The following is a 25,791-nucleotide window of genomic DNA, read 5'->3' as shown; positions in this document are numbered from 1 at the left end:
GTGATAAATTATTGATGAATTTGTCACTCATCAATTACACGATAGGCTGACTGACCTGACTTATGTTCATCTTTTATCCTCCACTGGTGCCCCGCCAGCGTAAATCGTTAGCACAGACGGGTACACCATTCCATTATCAACCATAAAACAAAACCGCAAGTTCACTGAAATTTTCAATGTGTTTAACTATACTATTATTTCTATGGTTTTAGTACTTAACCAAAAATTAAGTACCTACCTAACTTTACTGTACTTTACCTAATACTCGCACCAAAATATAATGCACGGAGCGGATAGGCGTATGATATTCGTGATAAAAAATGATAAAAAAGAAAACAACGTCGAAGGTCATTGAACGCTGTCATTCTATACTGGATTAAGCGAGTAGTCGAGAGTCTGTTAGTTGACCATTGTCACCGCGGAATCTTTGGACATTACACGCTATCTTAGTGCTATTCAAGTTATTTGGTAAAACGAACTCTCATCTAAGTGAATAGTATAGATTAGTGAAGTTTTTAAAGATGGATAAGATATATTTCACTGTCAATGGAGAACATTACTCATTGTGTAAGTCAAAAATATCTCTTCATTTTATGTTAATTTGTTCACAGTTTTGTCTGATGTTCTTAATATACCGGCGATATGATAGCATCATACTATTGAAATAACATACAACATAATAAAACGCGTGAGTTAATGACAAACGTACTGCCAAAAGTTGTTCATGTACAGGATTTTCATTAGGCACAAATAAATAAATAATATTAAGTTTATTAAAATTATTTATTTATTTAGGTGGCTTTTAAAAAGTATATATAGAAAGTATAAGTTTCTGGTTAATTCTTCTTAATTTAATGTACCTATATGTGGATAAGAATTATTTCACTGTTAATGGAGAACATTACTCATTGTGCATGTCAAAAATATGTTATTTTATGTTAATTTGTTCTCAGTTTTGTCTCATAGTCTTAACTATAGATAACATATTACATTGTCTTAACATACCGGCGCGCGGCAATATGATGGCATCATATGTAGTATTCAAATAATCTGTATAGGTATATACTTTATGACTGTATTATTAATTTTGTGTAGGTACAATTACGGTATTTATTTATTTTATAATTGTTACAAATCCTTAATAATAAAAGATATATTTTATGCTTACGAATTACGTGTTCTTATCCGCCATTCGTACATTTCTACTTACTAAGTTATTTATGTATATAAATAATGCCATATGCCATTATTTATATTATGTATGTATTTAAAAAAATAGTACATGTAAATATACTATTTTTAAATTTAGTAAATACCTACCTATATGTGTTTATGTCAGTTGTTTAGTACCGATAACATAAGCTCCACTTGCCGTGGGACTATATGGCGCTGTGTGAATAATCCAGCGATATTATTATTTATATTGTATGTTTGAGAACGAGAGAGAAGTTGACTGTATTTGAATTTCACATCATTCCAGGTCAATTCCTATCCGACAAAATTCAAAATTAAAAAATTATTTATTCATGTAGGACTTTTTAGCCGTTTATGAACGTCAAATTTGGCATAATCTTATTGGTATTTGGCATGTCTTTTTTGCACTTAAATAAATTTAATATATATTTAAAAAAGTAAAACTTAAAATTCATAGCGCAGACAATGTTATCTGATTGAACAAAGATTGAGTGCGTAACGGTTTCTATGTTGTTTGTGGCATGCCTTTTCCTTGTTAATGTAAATCTACTTAAATCTAAATTTTTTTAAAAGAGCAACACACAAGTTTCTTGCTCATTCTTCTTGTGATGAGTCTGCGTTCCGATGAGTGGTAGAATAAAAAATATAACTATTCAAAAGTGCTTATAGTAAGTTTATTTGAATAAATATTATTCTATTCTATTCTATAAATCTACTCTTTAGTATTACCAATGAACTATTCTTTCTTATTTTTAAATATATATTTTATTTCCAGCTGGATCGGATATTAGCCCTAGAACTTCTTTGAATGACTACCTTCGAAACTACTTGAATCTGTATGGAACCAAAGTGATGTGTCGGGAAGGTGGTTGCGGGGCGTGCATAGTCTCAGTGTCTCAAACACACCCAGAGACCAAGGAGACAAACGTGTTCTCTGTTAATTCTGTGAGTAACTTAATCCTATTAGGTATATATGATGCAACCCTTTTTAAAGAGGGGAAGGTGATTGTTAGTAATGTGGATTAATGATTCCATTGCCAGCAATGTATCATGTCGGGTTGAAATCCACGCGGTTCCCCCTGAACACCATCATGATAAATTCCTTGTGAGTTTGCCACGATGAGCTAACTGACTTAACCTCCTGCTCATCTTATCATATTCCACTGGTGCTCCGCCAGTGTAAACCATTAGCGCAGACGTGAGCACCATTCCATTATCATCTATTCAAAAAAATCCTTTTTAAGCTGTGGTTTTTGGAACCTAAAATATCCTTAATAAAAATAAATATATAGTATTGTCTAAATAGGTTATAATAGACAATAGACAATTTACATGTACACAGTAATTTTTTTTTTATATTCAAGACTATTATGTAATATTATATTATCTGTGATACTACTAACCATATAACAAAACTGTAGAGGTGCAATGACTGTACATAGGAAAAAATACCAAATACCAAGTAAGGGGGATGTTTGAAGTGATATAGAAAATATCCAGATTTCTTTTACAAATTTTTTGCAAAAAAAATCTGGAATCTTAGACTGTTCTTACGGGCTAAACTTCGAAACTATTGAACTAATTTAAATAAATTTGGCAAGGTGTATACTTTTAATCACGGAAACTTTTACTTGTTATCCCACGGGAAAGGATTCTCATTCAAATAAAAACGATAATTAAAATTAAACAAAAACGAGATATTATTATTGTAATAATAGTATAATTATTAAAAATGTTAATCGAAGAAATAACAAATACCATGTGGAGAAAGTCGTGGGCCTCAGCTAGTATACTTATTTACATGTAATAATGTTACGTACCTAACACCTATGTAATTTTAACACTCTTTTAGTTCAATGGCCATTTGTATTTTGTTTTTTACGAAATGTTCAAATATTATTAGACATTATAAACACTTTATTATTTGGAACTGTCAAGTTGCATTTAAATATTAAATATCTTAGTCTATCAAATTTATAGGTAGGTATCATTAACAATATTCACACTGACAGCCTCGGTGGTCTAGTGGTTTAGCACACCGCTTTACTATCCTAGGGTCGCGGGTTCGATTCTTCGCACGGTACAAACATTTGTATTTATGAGTATGATTGTTTGTAATGGTCTGGGTGTGTTCTATGTATAATATATATATGTATTTATTTATTACAAAAAAAGGCATCCATGTATTTATATCAGTTTTCTAGTACCGTAGGCGTAGTGTGAATTGTCCTGAGATATTATTATTATTATTTACAAATGACAATCCCTCTGATGCCACCTATGGGTTAGACATGGGATTGTTTAATCATGACCATATATTATATTATGAAATTAGAAGTTTCCGATTTTTGTACACTGGTTGTGGCTAGCCCTATCTTCGTTCGTGTATATCTAATTAGGTTAGGTTAGGTTAGGTTTACAATTTAGCATTGAAAAATACATACAACTTAAAATTTCCACCCTATTTCGATCAATCCCTGTTTCTTCTATAGCGATGCTAGTACTTAAATGTATATGGCATAACAAAGAAAAAAGCGTGAAAGAACTTCTCAAATTGGTGCAATGGTTTCCTAGTTCTGAAAGGTAATTTAGTTCTGAACTTCCAAATATAGTAAGTTAACGCAATAAATAACTATTACATTTTTTTATCAAAATGAAACATCTATTTTGGTCAGAATTTTATTTCAAAACAAACAATGTTTATTTAAAACTGTTTTCTGCTTTATTATGATCAGGAAATTCTTCAAAATGGTACTTGATTTTAGAGTAACGTGTTGTTATAATACGGTTTCTATTCCAATAAGCGCCTTTTTAATTTTAAGCTAGCAAGAATTTAAGGAAAAATAATATTCCAAATGGAAAGTAGCAAGCTGATTCTGAATAAGTAATAAATTACTTTCAGGAATTGTGTTAATTTTACACGGTGTATTCGTTTAGTCTATTTCTGAATTAGTTTTCCTTATGCTATGACTATGAATAAAATGAATATGTCGGTCAAAGTTACAGATAAAATTATTTCTGTATAGGTAACTGATACTTTCTTATAGAACTGGAATAGTAAATGACCCTACGGGTTGGACACATAAGCAACACAACTCAGCGGTGTCTTCAGACTGCAGTCGCACTGAATGCACTGCGATTCCGTAGGATTAAAATTTTATCTTTCTGTGCCCTGCAATTTCTCTAACATATCACTATACTTTACTTATACTTTAAACACCTTACCTATAAAATAAAGTAACTTAGCGGCTTAAATAAACGACAAAACAAAATTATTATCCAACATTATTCTTAAATTTAAATATTATTTATTATTATTCGTATATATTACGAATGTAATAAATCATCTGTAATCTATTCATCAAATGATATCTACGAAAAAGTTTGTTCGTCTGCTTACTTTTTCACGATCTAACCGCTCATTGAATTTTGAACAGATACTATTATATATAACTTCGAGAATGAATTCCGAAAGGCTTATTATAATGTAGAAATATAATTAATGAATTTAGTTATATATAAAATCTCCTTCACATACAAACACTGTTCTATACAATTGGAAGCCGAGGGGGGTTACTCATTTCAAATTGGAATACTTAAGTGAAAACGGTTAAATTTCTTAAAAAAAATATGGCATATATAGTCATAGTTATGCATATAATACGTAATTGTTCTTAAAGTGTGACTCCCTATTCGACTGATTGTTAGCTAGAGTGATGAAGAAGGGCTAGATTAAAAAAAAAACCAAGCTGTTGTAGATATTTTATTTGTTTTACATTGCAATTCCTGATGACTTGTAAATAAGCTTTATTAACTACCACTATTATCGTGTATTTATATATTTTAGTCCGATTACTAATAATACTCTTTAGTTTCGTAAACAATGAACTTCGTTTTGCTAAACAAATCCAACGCTAATAGCACATGCTTCAGTCTGAGTTTCAAGTTCCAAGTAGCCCGTGGTATTCCCCGGCCAATCCCAGTTTATTGACCCAGATGTAAAACTGCTAAATATAAATACTTTCATTCTGGAAATTAAGCGGCAAGACTATATTTTTTCTAAGATATTATAAAGAGGAAATAGTTTATTTTTTGTTAAGACATGCCCTATTAGTACTACTGTAAGTACCCATGTATATGTATAATGAAATTAAAAATCAACCATTAAATGTTATTATACATCGTTTGGTCAATTAGCAAATGCGTAGGTCCTCATAAATTATAGCTAGGCACCATCTCAATCACGTGCGAATTTCAAACAAAAGCACCGTATCCAAATCGTTCCAATTGCATTGACAAGCCTCGTGAGTTTATAGTTGGGCAATATAAAAGTACTGTACGTGTAATTTGTATTTCTGACATACTCTTCGGGGATGGAATACAAATTGTTCAGGAGTATAATGCCACTTGGCCACTGCCATGGTGGATTCAAATATTGAAATGTGGGTCATGTGTTGCATTCACCACGAGATCAACAGTTGACAATGCCTCTGACTAGCCTATTTAGGATGATTGTCTTGAATTTGTTTTTAAGGCATGATAATAGAATGGTGCACTCGCCTAATGGTGTATGCTGACTACCAGTGGAGGATGATAAGATGAGTATGAGGTCAGATCAGTTATTGTGGCAAATTCACCAAGAATTTAACATTAGTTTCCAGGAGGAACCGCGTGGAGCCTGATGTACTAGCAATGGGGTTATTGATCCACATTACTAACAATTCCGCTTGAAGAAATTTATAAAGCATATCTTATAGTAAGTATTTATTACTTGCTCCGATTTCAGTGCTTGGTCCACATATTGTCCTGTCACAATTGGGACATCACCACTATCGAGGGTGTTGGAAACAGGAAGACTGGCTACCATGCCATACAAACGCGACTGGCTACTTTCAATGGCACCCAATGTGGATACTGCACACCAGGCTGGGTCATGAATATGTACAGGTGAGTTATATCCGACTGTTAATTCATATATACTTCATTATAGTAATAATAGTATACCTTTTTTTAATGGTTGATAATGGAATGCTGCTCCGTTTCTGCTAAATTTATACGCTGGTGGAACACTAGAGGAGAGAGGATAGTTATTTCAATGTGATGAATTCACCAGAATTACTCAAGTTTCCAGGCACAAACAAACCGTTCCACCATCACAAATATTATAAACGCAAAAGTATGCAAGTATATTCCTATGATGGGGTACGGTATAGTATTTTATGTATTCCGTTGAAATTTATCTAGCGATGTTCTGCGTCTAACATATTATATTTCTAACTGATACCTACATGCAATTACGATTGCGATACATTTTCCCATTTTTGCAACAATTTTTATTGCAGGTCCGCTCCTATTGGTCCATATTAATTGCACTCACAGATAATGTGGCTTTCTATTGGTAAAAGAATTATCAAAATCGGTTCAGTAAATTCAGAAATTATCCCCTACGACCTCACAAATCTACTTCTTTATAATTTTAGTAATGAAATAAAGAAGCTCAAAGTAATACGTTTTATTTATAGTTTATAAATAAATTAGAAAAATGCGAAATCAAAGTTATAGTCAAAATTATCTATTCATATAAGATACTTTTTGTTAGTATTCATGTTACTTCAACTTCATTTAAGAATTTCGGTTACAAGATCCTAAAAACCAGATGTTCATGTGTGTTCTGTATGATCGCCTTGAAACTTACAAATATAGAATGTTTAGACTAGAGGGCCAGCAGCAATTACTCAACCACATACCGACTTCGTTTTTTATTCACGTATATTCTTTAACTTAAGTACAATTTAAGTGTATATCTTCAGGATACCTTTTTAAATTATAGCTATGACATGGTGCTCTGTCAGCACTAAAGGTATACTCGAATATTGGGGCATCAGAGAAGGATGGGAAGATAAATGTGAAATCAGATTATCAAGCCCCTCGTGGTGAATTCATTACGAATGAAACTTAAAATGATGCGATGTCCTGGCCTGATAATGTATATAAGCAACAGTGGGCGTTTCGTATTTAACACCGACATTCGCTTTTTTAATGGCAAAAAGGAATGCTCCAATTACTTAAAAAATATATTTGCTACGAGCTTACAAGCCTACGTGCGTGCGTGGTATACAATAGGTAATAATATGCAAACATTATATTAACCCGGTGTAGTTCGGACTCGTTTAAGAGGCATTGACCGAATAATGAATTATTCTTGTTCCCTTATATTCATATTCTAGGGTTGCACACTTTGAATGTAAAATATCTGTTGGTGGAATTAAGTTTTTTTATTACTGGTTCGTGCCCAGTTGTTAAATTTAAATTGATGAGATGATGGTTCGAATGTACAGTCATAGTATGTATATCTTATCTGTGGTCATAGTGAAGTGAACGAAAAATGATGAGTTTAAAATATGTTCGATTAAGTCTTGTTGACGCACTGAAAAAAATAATCAATTAAGTAAGTTGAGTTACTCTATAAATAACCAACTTTAGACTCTAAGACACGTTTTTTAGTTTATTCACAAATTATTATTATATTTACTATTATTATAATATTTTACATCAAAACAAGCTATAATTTCTATTAAAAACTTATATCTGGCAACCTTAGTTCCATTTATTCTGAAGTCACAATTTTAAGAAAAAAAAATAGCAAATATAGAAAACCAGTTAAAAGACAAGATACATTATTTATAAATACAACATACCTACCAAGTTGTAAGTAAGCATTCTAAGCATACCTTGTATTTTAAGGGAGTACTAATGTTGTTACAATTTAAATCTTGTAGTAGAGGTATCATTATCAACAAAATACCTTTATATATAAGTAGGTATAATAATATAAATATTAATGATTGACGAAGAACATAATACTCGTGTACGAGATATAATTCCCATCCGATCGATCCCCCGTACAATTCAAACGGGGATCGAAATTACGACATACTGAGCCGTGGTTCGAACACCCAGCGGTGCCCTCAGACTAAAGTCGTATCCGTCAGGCGGGAGTTGACCTTCAGACGAAGTCCTTCCACAGGTTTGCAGTGCCATCTGCACTCGCCCCCTATCGTCCGGTGAAGCTATAAAGGCCAGCTCGGCCGACAGTTATTAGATTAGTCCGAAAAAAAAACAGTCATAAAACCTATTTATTATTTGAATTTCGAATGCTTGCGTTCATTTGTTTTATGAATAAATTATGATATAAAAGAGATATGAAAAAACCAACGTGGTGTTTGTTCATCTCCACAACTTAAAACTATGATTGATACAACTTGTATAATTAGGTGGATGAATAGATGGGGGTAACCTATAATTAAAAAGTAAAATCAATTAAAAAGTGAGGGTAGTTATCAGACATTGTCTATTTATTTTTAATTATTTTACATAATCTGAACATTATCTACAGATATAAATAAAATTGGAGTGTCTGTTTGTTATATTGAAATAACCGTTTTTACTACATGCTTATGAATATAAATACATACACGGTACATACGATACGTACACCAAAATAACATTTTTTACAATTTTTGTCAAAATGGAAATGGCTGGACCGATTTTGACGGGACTATTGTTGGCAGGTAGCTGATGTAATAAGGAGTAACTTAGGCTACTTTTATTTCAGAAAAATAAAATAAAATTCCACGCGGATGAAATCGCGGTTACAGCTAGTCTATATATACATATATAAGTTAGGTATATCCAAACTTAATTATCTCATCTCTAAACTGCGTCTCCAATAATGTATTTCCTTTGACGTGGATTGAAGGTCAAAATGGCACGCAAACCGGATTCATGGAATTTAATAAGATGCATTAAGTAAATTATATTTTATCAGACAATCAAAAGATTTAATAGGTAATGTGAATAATTTAATTAGACATGAAATTATTAGTTTTATAGTAATAAAACGTAACAGAATACGAAGAGGAATATTTTTTTCTTTCGAAATATTTATGTAATACTAACTACTCGCTCCGGCTTCGCACGGGTGTACATGTATTATATATATAAACCTTCCTCTTGAATCACTTTTTTGAAATAAAAAAAACCGCCTCAAAATGCGTTGCGTAGTTTTAAAGATTTAAGCATACATAGGGGCAGACAGCGACAGCGACATTAGTTTGTACTGTGTAATGAAGTGGCTAAAATGCATGACATGAACGACCTAAATTACTTTGACTATAACTAGCTATTGATATATTTGTAATACATATAACCGTGTAGAGACTCACAAATTATTCTAAGTAAAATATTAAAATTTATTAATAGATACAAATTTGAAATGTCTTCATATTTCTAGAAGTACCTAACTGATTTCTTTTCATACACATATATTTATTATTAATATATTTTACATCTGAGTTCCACCATCATCTTCGCAACAAAAAGTATTTAAGAATTTAAGTGTAGGATGTCGCTAAATTACCATTGTTCAAAAAGTTTAATTTATCAGCTCTAATTTATCTATTGAATGAATTGATCAAGCGGTTGTTTGGTCGTGTTGTATATAAATCACAAATAACGCAAATTCATAACAACTAGTTATTACACAACCAATTAAAATTATGTAAATATTGTAATTATGTAAAACAAAATAAATTTAGTCATAATATCAACAAATACAAATACGATGAACATCGACTCGACGTCATCGGTGGTCTAGCGGTTTACCGATACCGATGGTCGCGGGTTCGATTCCTCACACGGTACAAACATTTGTATTCATGACTATGATCGTTTGTATCGCAAAAACATAGACGTGTTTACTATGTATATTATGTATGTATTTACAAAAAAATACATATATCTTTATATTAGTTATCTTGTGCCCATAACACAAGTTCTTCTTAATTTGGGACTAGACGTTGCTGTGTTAATTGTTCAGGGATATTAACAGATACAAATGTATCTGTACTCATAGCGTTCTACGATATTTTTATCTATTTATTTTACCATTTTTATTATGTTCCCTAGCCTAAACAAGAGTTCAAATGGGAAGCTAAGCATGACGCAGATCGAAGACTCATTCGGCAGTAACATGTGTCGATGTACTGGCTATCGACCAATATTAGATGCATTCAAAAGTTTTGCCAGTGACCTTGAACCCGAGTTAAAGAACAAAATACAGGTACTAAGGTAAAATTAAGCACTGATACATAGAAAGACCTCGATGGTCCAGCAGTTTCACACACCGCTTCATCAGATGGTTGCGGGTTCGATTCCTCCCACGATGCAAACACTTGTGTTCCTGAGTGTAACTGCTTGTATTAGTCTGTATGTAATTTTGTGTATGTATTTACAAAAAAAAATGTATTAAACTATTTATATCCGTTATTTAGTAGAAGCTATGCTTAGCTTAGGATAATGGCGTTATGTAAATTACCCTAGGTTATTAATATTATAGTACATATATGTCATATGTCGCAGGCCGTAGAGTGAATAAAAACTACACTTTTTTTCATTATGTAATCTAGTTGGCCAATTTGTAGGCTGCTAATTATACTGTAGTTTTTTAATCGTAGGCACATATTTACTATATGCATAGTGTAACTTTTTGATATTTAATGTTTACTTTTAAGTGCAGCAACTTACTGACTTTTAAAAGAAAACAACATGATGATTACATATCTACATAATATAATCACCATCTAGTACCACACAACTCAATAAATTTTGAGTTGCGTACTTCAGTAATTTAATACATATTACAGTTATTAGTTCTCTCATTATAATGTTGATTATGGAAAAACAGAATTAATGTTTCTTTTAACATCATATAATGTATACCGACACATTTGGTGATTTTGAAGTATTTTTCTTCTCCCCAGCGTTTATGTATTATTATATTGAATTGGATGTATATGTTTTATACGTGATCATGTGATCTCTTTTTTTTTTTAGGATTTGGAAGATTTACATAATTTAAAATGTAAAAATAAGTGCGAACGTAGGTGTAGCATTAACGAGGATTGGTGTATGATCAACATGAAGCCGGACACACTACTGACAGTAAACGGCAACGGTAGCCGCTGGTATAAAGCGTTTACAATCAGCGATGTATTTAAGGTACTATGCAAATCTCTTAAAATGGCCACCAGTCGATACTAAAATAAAGCAACATCAAAGCAGTGACAAGGCCTATGTTGCTCCATAGATTCCCTCGTGTGTAGCGAAATCAGAGCAAATTTCTGATAGTATATCCGTCGATCGGATTTACCAACCAATGGCCAATATGCCCCTGATTTTAGTGTAATTTATGTCACTGTTAACACATTTGTAGATCTAAAAATCCACTTCAGTGGTAACTACAACAATTTTACTCCTATAGAAATAGAAATAATCTTTATTCAAATAAACTTAATATAAGCACTTTTGAATAGTCAAGTTTTTTTTTTCTACCGCTTATTCGGAAAGCAGATTCATCACAAGAAGAATAAGTAAGAATATTGTGTGTTGCTCTTTTAAATAAATATTGATTTACTTAGAATCAGTTCAATCTAACGAATAAACTGCAAATTTTTACGTAATCTGTTTACTGTTATTATTGTATATTTTAATAATCGCCACCTTATTTTGGATAATTAATGTATGTTGGGTACCTTTCTTTCAGATACTTTTAAAAGAAGGTGTGGATAGCTATCGATTTGTTGCTGGAAATACTGGTCAAGGTTAGTTATATAAAGTATTCAATTATCGTATCTAAATTATATAATTTTAATGCATAATATTAATAGCCTATGCATTTCAGGGGTGTTTCCAATTGCAACAGATTCTCGTGTTCTAATAGACATATCGTCTATAGCAGCTTTAAAAGGTTCATGGACTGATGGCAACCTGGTGTTAGGAGCGGGTACAACACACACAGAAGTGATAAAAGAATTCCAAAAATGGGCTAATGACAATGTAGACTTCGCATATTTGAAAGAGTTTCACAAACATCTGAGCCTTATTGCTCATGTACCCGTAAGAAATGTAAGTGTTCACAATATTATTATTTATGTAATTGCGCTGCATATACTGTTTTGTTTATGTTTATTTCTGTTTCTTTTCCTTGTAACTTTACCTTGTGTATATGTCATTGTAAATAAATAAAGTTATATCTATCTAACTCTGTCATTATTTTAGTAATTTTGTTGTGGTTCAAAATGTATACGAATATAACTATTATTTCTGTATAGTCATCCAAATTACTCTTATTATCTAGTGAATCATATAGTTAACTGTATAAATTATAGACATATGCCGTATTTTGATGGTACTAGGTTTATTATTTTATAATATATTATTTAAACTAAACATGAATTACTTCGCAATTTGTGGCCACTTATGTAGTTTGTGTTTGTGTATGCCTACTTATTAATGAGTTTTCACTACTTGCTAATATATGTACTCTCAATATCTCGATGTTTGCGTAAAAGATATACCCCCTTATCTATTTCATTTTAGATTACTATTTTTTTGTATGAAATGTGTATGTTATCAAGAATTATAACCGCCTAAACTTCTATTACAATTATGTTTTTTTTTGTTCTCAGATAGGAACTATTGGCGGCAATCTGGCTATGAAGAATAAACACAACAACTTCCCTTCAGACTTGTTTCTTATTCTAACAACTATAGAAGCCGTTATAATTGTGGGTGCGTTTCATCCCTATTATTTTCTAGAGATGTACTGACATGGGCGTACCTAACTTATAGAAATATTTACATTTATTTTTAAAAATATAGGTACATAGGAAACATCCGGCCAATATAAACTAACATAATCACGAATTAAAATATTTCTATCGCTGAACCGCTAGACTAACGTGTCCGTCAATAGATTATGTCTTACATCACAGATAATATATAGTTATAGAAGTTAATTAAACTTTACATTATTTTATTTTTCTAGTGAATCACAAGTTAGGAAAACAGTGTGTCAAAATGCATGATTTATTAAAAATGGATCTCACAAATAAGTTAATTACTGAAATACAAATACCACCGCTGCCTGCAACGTGCCTAATTAAAACGTATAAGGTAATGTAGAGATATACGTAATAATAATTATTTAAGTTTTAAAATAGCGATAGACGCTACAATTTTTTTAATAATAATAATCTCTGGATAATTCACACAGCGCCATCTAGACCCAAGTTAAGCAAATACAAAGTTTTTTTCGTAAATACATACATATTATACGTAGAAAATACCCAGATAGATACAAACAATCATACTCACGAATAAAAATGTTTGAACCATGCGAGGAATCGAACCTGTTACCATCGGAAGTAAGGCAATGTGCTTAACCGCTAAACCATCGAGGCCGTTATTATTTAAGTATTAAAATACCGATTGACGCTACACTGCCTTTGCCACTAACTCATGAAATAATGTCGTAAGTTTTTACTAGCTGTTGCAATCGACTTTTCACAAGTGGTATTAACAAGATGATTTTCTTTTTAATGCTTTTACTTACTATTTTGCTTGGAAAGTGTTCCACTTAGTAGCGTTCAAGTCAACCACAAAGGATTTTATAAGTTTAGATTCAATCTATACTCACAAAATCCTTCTACTAATAGATTGTAATGTTTTTATAATCTTCTAGATAATGTCTCGAGCTCAAAACGTACATGCGATAGTTAATGCTGGGTTTCTCTTCAAAATAGACCCCTCGTCAAATAAAATTGTAACCACGAACATTGTCTATGGTTGCATGAATCCCAATTTTGTAAACGCTAATGAAACCGAGAAAGTACTAAGAAACTCTCTGTTATATAGTGAAGAAACATTGCAGAAAGCTTTGAAGATGTTAAACATAGAGTTGAAACCAGAAATAGATCTACCTGAGTGTTCACCGGAGTGCCGAAAATATATAGCTTTGGGTCTTTTTTATAAGGTACATACTTATATATGTTTAATCCTCTATTCCATACTACTCTCCGTTCCATACTATTAGCTATAAATCCGGATTCGATACAAGAGTCAGACTAAGTTAGATCTAAGATAACCGCGTAGAAGGTATTTGTACAAGCTTATAATGTTAATTATACATTACATTATAATTATGCAGTTAATCATGACTAGAACCAATAACTTTGCAACTTTTATATGTAATTGGGATGACAAACAAGCTGACAGCTCACTTTATGATATGTGATAGTCGTTGCTCATGAACATCACTTATTATCAACTCATTAATCATGCGTTGCCTTTCTGTTCTATCTGTAATTTCACTGTATCTCATCCTTTATTCGAAAGACATTTTACAAATGCTAACTGTCAGCGAGGCACCCACATAGGCGAGTTTTTCTCTCGATAAGACTTTGAGGTAATATCACACCATATGAATAAATAACTATTAATTTACCTTTATATTACTTTAGGCAGTATTATCACTATGCCCTAAAGTGAATCCTCGCTACAAGAGCGGCGGCACAGACTTGGAGCGTGAATTATCGAGAGGCACTCAGACTTTTGACACCGATAAATCTATATGGCCATTGAATAAGCCAGTACCTAAACTGGAGGCTTTATCACAGGTATCCTATTTATCATTTTTCATTTGGAATTTTTTACTGAAAGTGTCAATAAAGTTGTAGGCACACCGATCGAATTTTCAAACCTGACGCCCATGGAATGTTGAACATTGAGATGCGAATATGATAGAATATACTTACTCAATCTCCCATACAAATAAGATTTATATACCCTAAAACCTTGGTAGTTATTTCCAGTGATTTTTTCATTATATTTACTACAGTTAAGAGTATATTAGAGTACATATTACCTACTAACATATCATAGCGCAGGCGGGAATACAATTCTAACATCTACTTTTACTAGTATGTAATAGATATTCTTTGCCAGTATTGAATTATTTAATGTTACTCATATATTGTTTATCCACTCCATGCTGAGTAAAAACAAGTTATTACAACTCATGCACTTTTAAAAGGTCGACTGTTAGCATATAAATAATACAAAATGAATAAATGCAAAAGGATCAATCAACCCAACTCAAGAAAAACATTGCAATGGAACAAATGTATCGTTTTAATATATCCTTCTTAAAAATCCTCATGCTGTAGTCTCTCAAGAAAACCTTAACAGATAGTTCATTCCACAATCTAAGTGTACGCTCCTATGAAACCGCACTGTCTGAGACCATTTGCGTGTAGGGGTGAATTACTTATCGAATGCGAGCAGTGCGATGGTAAAAGGTAGGCATAATGAACAATTCTTCAGAACACAATTCGTTACATATTTCATAGAGCACACAAAGCAATGAGAAGGCTTACCCCAAACCAAGAGTTCGATACTGCTTGAGAGGTTCTGATCATTCTAAATATTTATAAATAATTTTATTGACACATTTACATTACTATAGTGTGCAGGCGAAGCCAGATATTCGTGTGACGTCAGCACTGGACCACGTACAGTGCACGTGGCGTTCGTTCTGTCTGACGTAGCAGTTGCTGAGATCGACCGTTTCGACCCCAGTGAAGCTTTGGTATGTTTTATCTATCTTGGTATGTTTGATTTGTGTATCTTCAACGATCCTAGGGATCCTTGTATAGTCGTCTGCTTTTGAGTATCTGGGTATCATTTGTTTGACTGTAAGTTGTGTCCTGGTTTAAAAGTTATTACCATGGAACTATTGGTTACAAGATAAAATAGATATCAGAGCAAAATGCACGGTCCTTTATATTCTTTTATTCCGGTTTCTAACATTAAATTTGTGTTGTCCATGGTGGTATCTATAGGCTACTTTGCATCAGGTGGACCGATAACTACTACTGCTCTTCAAAAACTGATAGTAATACTGTTATAGAAATATCTAATCAATACAGTTTAGTGACTAGATACTAGCTGCCACGGCTTCGCATCGTTGTAAATGTATTATACATATAAACCTTCCTCTTGAATCACTCTATCCATTGCTAAAAATTGCATTACATTCAAATGCCGCAGTGAATTATACTATTCTTTATTTTATTTTATAAACTATTGTAGCAACATTTATCTTGCAGAAAGTTTCTGGTGTTATTGCATTTTTATCTGCTAAAGACATACCAGGCAAAAATACTTTCACACCGTCAAACGTACCGTGGATGGACTTTGACGAAGAGATCTTAGCTAGTAAACACGTACTATATTACGGACAACCTGTAGGGCTTATAGTCGCCAATTCACACAATCTGGCCGTATCTGCTGCTCAACTAGTGAAAGTCGATTACAAGAAGAGTGAAGCCAAACCTGTAATTACAATACAAGACGTTTTGGTAGCTCCAGATAAAGATAAAAGGGTAAGAAATCTTATATGTATTATATGAACAAAGCCTCACAATAATTAACTAATCGTTCATTAACTACACGTTAATTAATAGAAAACGAACCCATGTATTTAAGATTTTTAAGAAAGACTTGTTCTTTTACTCGTGTTAGCTATACTACAACATTTAAAAATATTCCCAAGGAGTGTTTTATAAGGTGACGTCGGATGAACGGCTGGTCATAAGTTTCGTGACAAGCCATTAATGTTATGTTAAAATATATAATAATATCAATAAAAAATAACAATGATATTAGATCGATGTTAAATGATAGACTATAGATAGAATATACGATGGACCGAATGGAATAGGGGCAGTAAAATGATGACGTAAGTAATACTTTCCCAATAAACGTATTTCTTGTATTAAAGATTCGCAAAGATATAACGGTGAAAGCTACAGATCGAGGGCAAGATATAAAACATGTAATCAAGGGGACCTTTTTTATACCTTCACAATATCACTACACGATGGAGACACAATCATGTACAGTAATACCAACTGAGAATGGAGTGGAAGTGAGATCTGCAACACAGTGGATGGACTTGGTTCATGTGGCTGTGGCAAATATGCTAGCGGTACAACAAAATAAGTAGGTAACTTTTAACAACAACGACGATTATTTTTTTTACACAATTTTTTTTATATAACTTAAATATAAATAAACAGGCTAACATCCTAACTGGTAATAACAGACGTTACAAAGTGTATTGTGACAAAATACTACTTCTGCATTGCCATTGCTCATTTCATTGCCTTATCTCGTACTTTATAGCATTCTATGCAACCCGTCGGCACAAATATACTACCACAGACCCTCATTGAAAATAACAAATACATAATATCAGAGTATATTAACCAATCAAATCAAATTAATCCATGATGCATCCTTGAAGACGTATACAGATGTCATTGACTGAGATACCTGAGACAACGTCGTCGAGTCGTGAAAGATAAAGAAAGCGATGTCTATTTCAGAGTTGAAGTAATAGTAAACCGCGTGGGGGTGCTTATGGTGGCAAGGCCTCAAGGTCGAGTCAGATCGCCTGCTCAGCAGCACTAGCGGCGACTGCCTGCGGGCGTGCTGCCTCGCTTGTGCTACCAATAGATACCAATATGGCAGCTGTGGGTAAAAGACAGGAGTGCTTAGTTGAGTATGAGGTTAGTACGAGTATCTAGATAATAACTACATATATGATTAATATTTTACACATTTTCCCATGTAAGTTTCTCGAGTATGTTTATGGTTGGTGGTAATCAACCTTATGGCCTATGTGATGGTAATCCATTACGATAGCCAATGGACATCTGAAATATAAGGGTCTAATGTTTTCTTTTATATGGGAGATATTTTTTATACATTTTACGAAAATAAACTTTTTATGCGATCTCCGTACTACATCGTTGGATTCAATTCTTGATCAAAAATTTAGATTTTTTATAATTTGTTTTTGACATTACATTGTAATTTTTATACTACAAGAGTCATCTGACCATGATAAATATGCAATATAATTAAACCTCTATGGCCGTTTTGCCATTTTTGGTTAATGCATTCCAAATACGAGTATATATAGAACAGAGGATTTATATATTGTATACATGTTAATTTCTAGTCGAGGACTTCCATTTAGAAGTACAGTTCAGGATCAGACCAAATCCGATTGTTCCATATATTTAGTAATCGGTGACTGTTCTGTTTTATGTAAACAAAATTACTAAATATACGCCCACCTCTTGGCAGCTGCTTACACTAAAACTTTCAGCTAGGGGTAGACAACATCGGCGCCATTCAATACTTGGATTTAAGCTACTACAGTGACTGCGGGTGTTCCTATAATGACACAGCTGGCAGCTCCATCGCCGGCATACTTGCCAACTTATACAACAGCTCGCGATGGTCAATTACTGGCTACAGTGTACTGACTGATAAAGCGAGCAACACTTGGTGCAGAGCTCCGGGTAAGTCATGTTTCTTTGCATTAGTAATTGATAAATTGTGTATGAAATAGCGGATTGTATTTGGATAGGTCTTGGTATTTGGCAAGGTATTTTAGTAAAAGATGAATCGTTAATTGCACGGCGTGTATTTCAGAAGCGAATTATATAGTTATAACAAAAAAGGAAAAGGAAATTACTTTGTACAATGTTACCATCAATACAAAAGTGTTGCTCACTACTATTATTGAATTTTCCTAATTTACAATAAGGTAAATATTGTATGTATTTAACAGTAATAAATATAATTGTAGTTATAAAATTTTAATTTGTCACCCGCGACTTTGTCTGCTTTTGTTCGGGTTACAATCTATCTTCAAGTGAAATTTCGTTAAAGTATGGTCAGCCGTTTAGTCGTGAAAAGGTTACAAACAGAAGCATAAACCTGCTTCCACGTTTATAATATTAGTATGAATTAATAATTATATACAATTTAATCTAGTCCAGTGTTAGTAGTGGCTAATACATAGTAAATCGTAAAAAGTTGCAAAATCTCGAAGATGTAATACAAAATAATATATACGGTATTCTGCATTTGTAATACCAGCAAAATCTAGGGCCGTCGAGGATCAGGCAGACTCCGTATATTTAGGCTAAAGAACCAATGGTAGTAATTCATAAGTAGTACCATACCTCTGTTCAGAATAATGGCGGACGAGGTTTAAGAACGCCGTCATGATTGTAAAACATTTCGTAATAGACAGCGCCTAGAGAAGATCTATTCAAATATACTTTAATAAAACTGACAATAATCCCTAAAAACGTTATAAATCTAATAAACAATAGGTATACGATCTCAGTCAATAGGAAGTTTTAAGTAAATACAATACAATGAATCACTTACATGTGGTTAGGTAAATTAGATGTGTAACTAGTTGTGTCTTACCAATTGATATAAGTACCTATAGTATAAGTCCCTCGTCAAACCTTACTTACACCTACTTACATTTTAAATTCATATCTTAATTATTACCTATTTATAAACGTAGCAAGAATGGTTTTCCTTCTAAGTTACCTATTTTATTTAGTTCGGCTTTAATTCTTTAAATGAGCTTATTTACATTCGGTGCAGGCGTATTTACCTATAAATATATACATAATTAGTAACTCATAGTTTTGATAGCTTTATATTATTATATATTTAAATATTTAATAAGGTATTATGTGCTATCAGTAATTTCAATAATAATTGTGAATTACGTTAATTAGTCAAATACAAACGCTACCTTACAATTTATATATGTATAAAAAACTAACTATAATATATAGATGGTGATAATAATATTTCACACTAATTTATCCACGTTTCAGGGACTACAGAAGCTATTGCAATACATGAACATCTTATGGAACGTATCGCATTCATTACCAAACTAGACCCTATCGACGTGAGATTAACCAACATAGCACCAAAACATAGTGGTATAAAAGATATGATTGCCACACTTAAACAAAACTCCGATTTTGATGTACGGAAAACAGATATAAAAAAATACAATAGCGAAAATGCATGGAAGAAAAAGGCTTTAAAATTATCCATAATGTCGTATCCCATTGAGTATTCTTGGAACTTTCCAGTAACAGTTTCTGTATACCACGGTGATGGAACAGTAGCTATATCTCAAGGTGGCATAGAGATGGGACAAGGAATAAATACTAAAGTTGCGCAAGTATGCGCTTACACATTAAAAGTACCATTGGAAAAAGTATCAGTTTTTGGAAGTAACAGTTTCGTATCGCCAAATGCTATGTGCAGTAATGGAAGTATAACCAGTGATTGCGTAGCATACGGTACGATGAGGGCTTGTAAGGAACTGTTGAACAGATTTGAAGATATTAAAGGGAATACGAACGAATCTTGGGAAGAGACTGTCAAAAAGGCTTATGAGAAAGGTCTGTTTGTTGGTTTGAAAACTTTATTAACATCTTAACTATTATAAATAATTTCATGCGTCTTTATTAGTGTTTGCAAAGATTTCGCTTTTTGTTAGCAATAAGCTCAAAATATCCTTATAATACTTACACTTAATCGTTTATAAAAAAATTATCTTAAGAGTAAGACCTAAGTAGACCTAAAGTATACCGTATATAGATAAACCGTGTCCTGAACTCTATATATATATATCTATTCATCGAAGTTTCTTGTGAAAAAAAAAAAATCTGTAACATTAACATATCAAAGTTAAGAAAATACCGTCCTAAGAACGAAAATAGAAAATTAGGACGTTCTAAAAACACTCGCTAAAAGAAACAAAAACACTGTTAATTATGTTAGGTTACCTTACCTACACCTGATTACTTTCTTACATTTACAGTAGATAAGTATAATATAGGGGGAGGGGATCATTAGTAAAGTGGATTAGTGACCCCGTGCATGACCAAGTTCGGTCTGCCTCCATCGAGGGAGGTCGCTGTAAATTGTAGTTAATTCCTGGTGAATACTCACGATCAGCCAACTGTTCTGACTTCAATCTCACAGTATCATCCTGCGTTAATCCTTGCTGTTGTATACCGTTATATCAAGCGAGTGTATTATTGTCTATGCAATCACGAATAAAAAATGCAATAAGTGTAAAAGGTAATTGATACAGTTACTTTATGTGTACTAATAGGTATAAACTTGCAAGCGAGCTACATGACCTCACCACAGGACTCCCTACAAGGTTACGATGTCTACGGCGTATGTGCAATTGAAATACAACTGGACGTGCTGACCGGCACGCATCTTATACAACGGGTTGACTTACTTGAGGATGCTGGTATTAGCCTCAGTCCAGATATAGATGTGGGACAGGCAAGTGAAGCTAATTATATCTATTTAAAATACAATTCGGTTGCAATTTCTATGTATGATTAGGTTAACTTAATATTTCTAAAAATATACTACCTATTATATATTAATATAATACTAGCTGACCCGAAAACGTTGTTTTGTCTTACAAATTAAACTCGGTATTTAAAACTAAGGGTTGGTGTATGTATTTTTCAATGCTAAATTATAATCAAATTAAAATTTTTATCGAAAAAATGAATAAGAAAATTTTAGGGTGAGCCACCCTTAGCTCATAGCGATATAAAAAATATTATAAACCTATTCTCAGCTCAGACCTACTGAATATACATATAAAATTTCATCAAAATCGGTCAAGCCGTTTCGGAAGAGTATAAACTCGATAACCTATGTCACGAGAATTTTATATATTAGAAGATGTAAGAATATCTAGTGAGAAAATCAATTAATTTAAAGTAGGTTAGCATATTAGGCATGTACAATAAAATCTCAGGAATGTGAATGACGTGTTATGTTTATAGCCGTTGATCGAAAGGGGAGGTGCGGGGTGGGAGGCTACACTGCTATACTTTTTTTGTTGAATATGTTGTACTATTAGGTATCCTGTGGTTAGTCTTCGAATGACGAATATTTTTAAATATAGTTAGATACTGGAGTAACTAAGAATGTGGTCAATATAATATCATTTATGCTAGATAGACACAATTCCAGTACTGATTGATGCATACCTACCTATTTAATTCTTTTGGAGTATCTAGGTACTACCAACCACCGGCCATGAGTCACTCAAATTTGTTTTATGTCTGGTTAAAATTTTTTAGTTCGCTGACGATATATTATATATGTGCTATAAATGTATGTTTTTTTTGTACCTATATGATAATGAAATTGTGCACCCTCCTGCGCTAACGATTTACGCTGCCCCGCCAGCGTAAACCGTTAGCGCAGAAGGGTACACTGCCGTACCAGTGGGTGATGATAATATGAACATGAAGTCAGGTCAGTTAGCCCACCGTGATGGTTTCCAGGGTAAACCGCGTGGAGGTCAACCTGACATGATCCATTGCTGGCAAAGGGGTCGAGAGCCCACATTTCTAACAATCCCCTTCCCTATATTTGTATTTCAGATCGAAGGTGCCTTTATAATGGGAATCGGCATGTGGACCACAGAACAATTGACGTATGACCAGACAACTGGGCGACTTCTAACCGACCGCACCTGGACTTACCATCCTCCCGGGGCGAAGGATATCCCTGTCGACTTTAGAATCACGCTGCAGCCAAATTCACCAAATCCTACTGGAGTTCTTAGATCTAAAGGTGACTATTTCAATTTTAAAATTTGTTCTGGGTATTTTAAGTATTATCCCCATGGATATTATTTCGTCGACCGTAATAGTGTAGAAGTTTATTACACCAACTAATTTACCTTCTGATGGTCAAGAGTTCGATTCCCGCACAATATAGATACCTACATTGTAAATGTACTTACAGGTAATTGTAGTGGGTTTAAAATACTATTATTTAAGAAAAGTACATATTCTCTCGCTTATAAAAAAGTCAAATGTGACATATAAAAAGTGTATCAAAATAATAAATGCTTCTAAACAGACTGATGGAACAATCTGCCAGCAACGTAGGTACTTGTATTTCTCTGGGTATTTCTATATACCTTATATGTTGTAAATACCTCCTATGTACTGATCTATTGTTTTATTTTAAATATGACATAGATACTCGTAGGTCAAATTAACTATTTCTGTCCTATCCATAGTAAATATATACCCAAATATATTTTCAAATGCAAATACTTGTATAGTGCATAAATCAAACCTACAACCACCATAAGGTAAGGTAGTGTGTTAAACCGCCAAAACACCCAGATCATACCTACTATTTTTTAAGCTAACTTGATTACCTACGGGTACGTACACATTTCGAGATATTTATGTAATTTTTTTTTTCATGTCTTTTAAATACCTACTGTCAATGTAATAGCTGATTTTTTCAATTTTAGCTACTGGAGAGCCAGCCTTGAGTTTAGCGGTAGCAGTGACATTTGCATTACACGAGGCTGTTTTAGACGCAAGGAAAGAATTCGGATACCAGGATACTGATTGGGTTTCAGTAGGTAGGTAATTTTTTATTTTGCTAACTTTTTCTCAAATATTATTATTATATACATGTGTTAACTATTTGAATATATTTAATACCTTGGACAATTCAGAGCTTGTGAGAGACAATGGGTACTAAACAACTGATATAATACTTAAATACCTTTTTTCTATAAATATATATATAGAAAACAACCAAAGCACCGAAGCCATCATAATAGTAGGTGACCACACTTCATCCGATTTTTTACATAAAATATGACGAACACGGCTGTTCATCCCAGTGATAGAATATATTCTCATATCAAATTTCAATAAGATCCGTTCAGCAGTTTAGTCGTGGGTAACAAAGGTTGTTATTAACAAAGGGTAATAAATAAACTAGATAGAAATCGCTTTAAAATTATTACGGAAGTGTGGATTAGCTAGCATATTCTGGAATTTTTCATTTAATATTAACAGGGCCAGAGCTATGTAGGTATATAATGTTTATAACTTGACTTGTTTCAGATGCACCGTACAACGTGGAAAATATACTAAAAGCAATATCACCAAAACATGAATATTACAAATTGGACTAAGTGAATTTAAGGCCAAGGTGCATTATACAATAGATAATAATTATAATAAAGATTTTGTAATAAATGGTATATATAGAATTTTAATTAATACGATATACGTGAGTCCTCTTATATTGAAAGTAGATGTTTTACGTGAGTTCGCCTGTTTTTTGATGCAAAAGATAGCTTATACAATCTTGTACGTCACATGACCTATCTTCACACCAAATTACATAAGGATTCGTCGTGAAAAAGTCGCCCAAACCACAGTGAGATGGGGCCAGTCCTACAACAACTAGGTACAGGGCGGGCCATCGCCGTCACAGTCGTGGTAGAATGTAGGTACATACGAAAGCCCTGACTCCAGCACTGGCGATTGCAAGTATACAGTGGGTACAAATTCCACACTCCACCTTGCCAGCTCTCCAGCGGGGTCTTTGCAAGTCCAAGAAGACACAAGTTTGCGTGTTTACCGCTAAAAAGAGTCCATTTATCGTGTCTCCTCAGTTTCAAGACACTCTCCTTGATTTGAAGCCAAATCTCGAGGTCCTTGGCGTTGATATATCCAGTGACGTTGAAATAGCCTCTAAAAAGCTTGGTATGCTCAGTAGAGTGAGACGGTATTTCACGGCGGCCCATCGCTTGCAATTATATAAGGCGCAGATTCGGCCGCATATTGAATACTGTTCTCATCTCTGGGCGGGAGCACCACAGTACCAGCTACTTCCATTTAACCCGATCAGAACCGAGCAGCCAGAATCATTGGTAATCAACGTCTATGTGACATACTCGACTCATTGGCTTTGCGGCGAGATATTGTATCTCTATACATTTTCTACCGCATATATCACGGGAAGTGTTCTGAGGAATTGTTCGGATTAATACCAGCTGCTGAGTTTCACCACCGTACCATCCGCCAGAAAGTAAAATACCATCTTGATCATCTGGATGAATGACAGTGCTCCACAGTGCGGTTTTCTAGAAACTTTTTGCCACGCACAACCACATTGTGAAATCACCTTCCAGCAATGATATTTCCGAACCGATACGATATTGAAATCTTCAAGAAAAGAGCTTATTCCTGTTTAAAAGGCCGACAACGTATTTGCAATTCTCCTGGTGTTGCGGGTGCTCATGGGCGGCGGTAATCACTTACCATCAGGCGAACCGCATGCTTGTTTGTTCCGTGTTATATAAAAAAATATTTTCTACACGTTACAAAAAAGTTTATAATCCAATAGCGTAAATATGACCGTGATATTCAATTCAGTAGTCAGCTCAAGTGGCGTCTATTTCTTTTTCGTCGTAACTGGCACACTGTTTACTTGTCTCTATCCTTTTAACCCTGTTTCTCCATATTATATTATGTGTTGTCAAGTTATACATTTCTCAGTGCAGAAATATTGCAAGTGCAAACCTTCTAAGTATTTTCAACAAGTATGCGATAATGGGAACGTAGGTTGCATTCGGGAAACCTAATAACTGATCTGTATAAAATCAAATTCAAATTCAAAAATTGTTTATTCATGTAGGACATTTTAGCCGCTTACGAACATCAAATTTTTGACATTATAATTTTACCATACCGTCCAGTTCGGTATATAGATCCAATTGAGAAGAACTGGCAAGAAACTTATTTGAATTACTTTTTTTTTTGAAGCCAGTTTATTTACAATGTATATTTATATAGGTGTCTATGTCTAACATTAAATGAAAATCTAGTGCATGAACAACTATTGCCCTGCACGCTCGTCATTCAAGTAATCGTTTAGTGAGTAATAGGCTTTGCTCAGTAAAAATATATAAGCAGCCTGTAGAAAAGT

General features: G+C 33.3%; 1 pseudogene; it reads left to right on the top strand.

The window, feature by feature from the left end:
- Positions 1-408: 408 nt before the first annotated feature.
- Positions 409-25,730, top strand: LOC131842166 (uncharacterized; annotated as a pseudogene).
- The last annotated feature ends 61 nt before the right edge of the window (positions 25,731-25,791 follow it).

The sequence above is a fragment of the Achroia grisella genome, unplaced genomic scaffold, assembly GCF_030625045.1.
Source record: "Achroia grisella isolate CSIRO2021 unplaced genomic scaffold, CSIRO_AGI_Agris_v1 utg2138, whole genome shotgun sequence".
NCBI lineage: Eukaryota > Metazoa > Arthropoda > Insecta > Lepidoptera > Pyralidae > Achroia > Achroia grisella.
The sequence above is the reverse complement of the archived record's forward strand: the minus strand, read 5'-3'. Positions and strand labels throughout refer to the sequence as shown.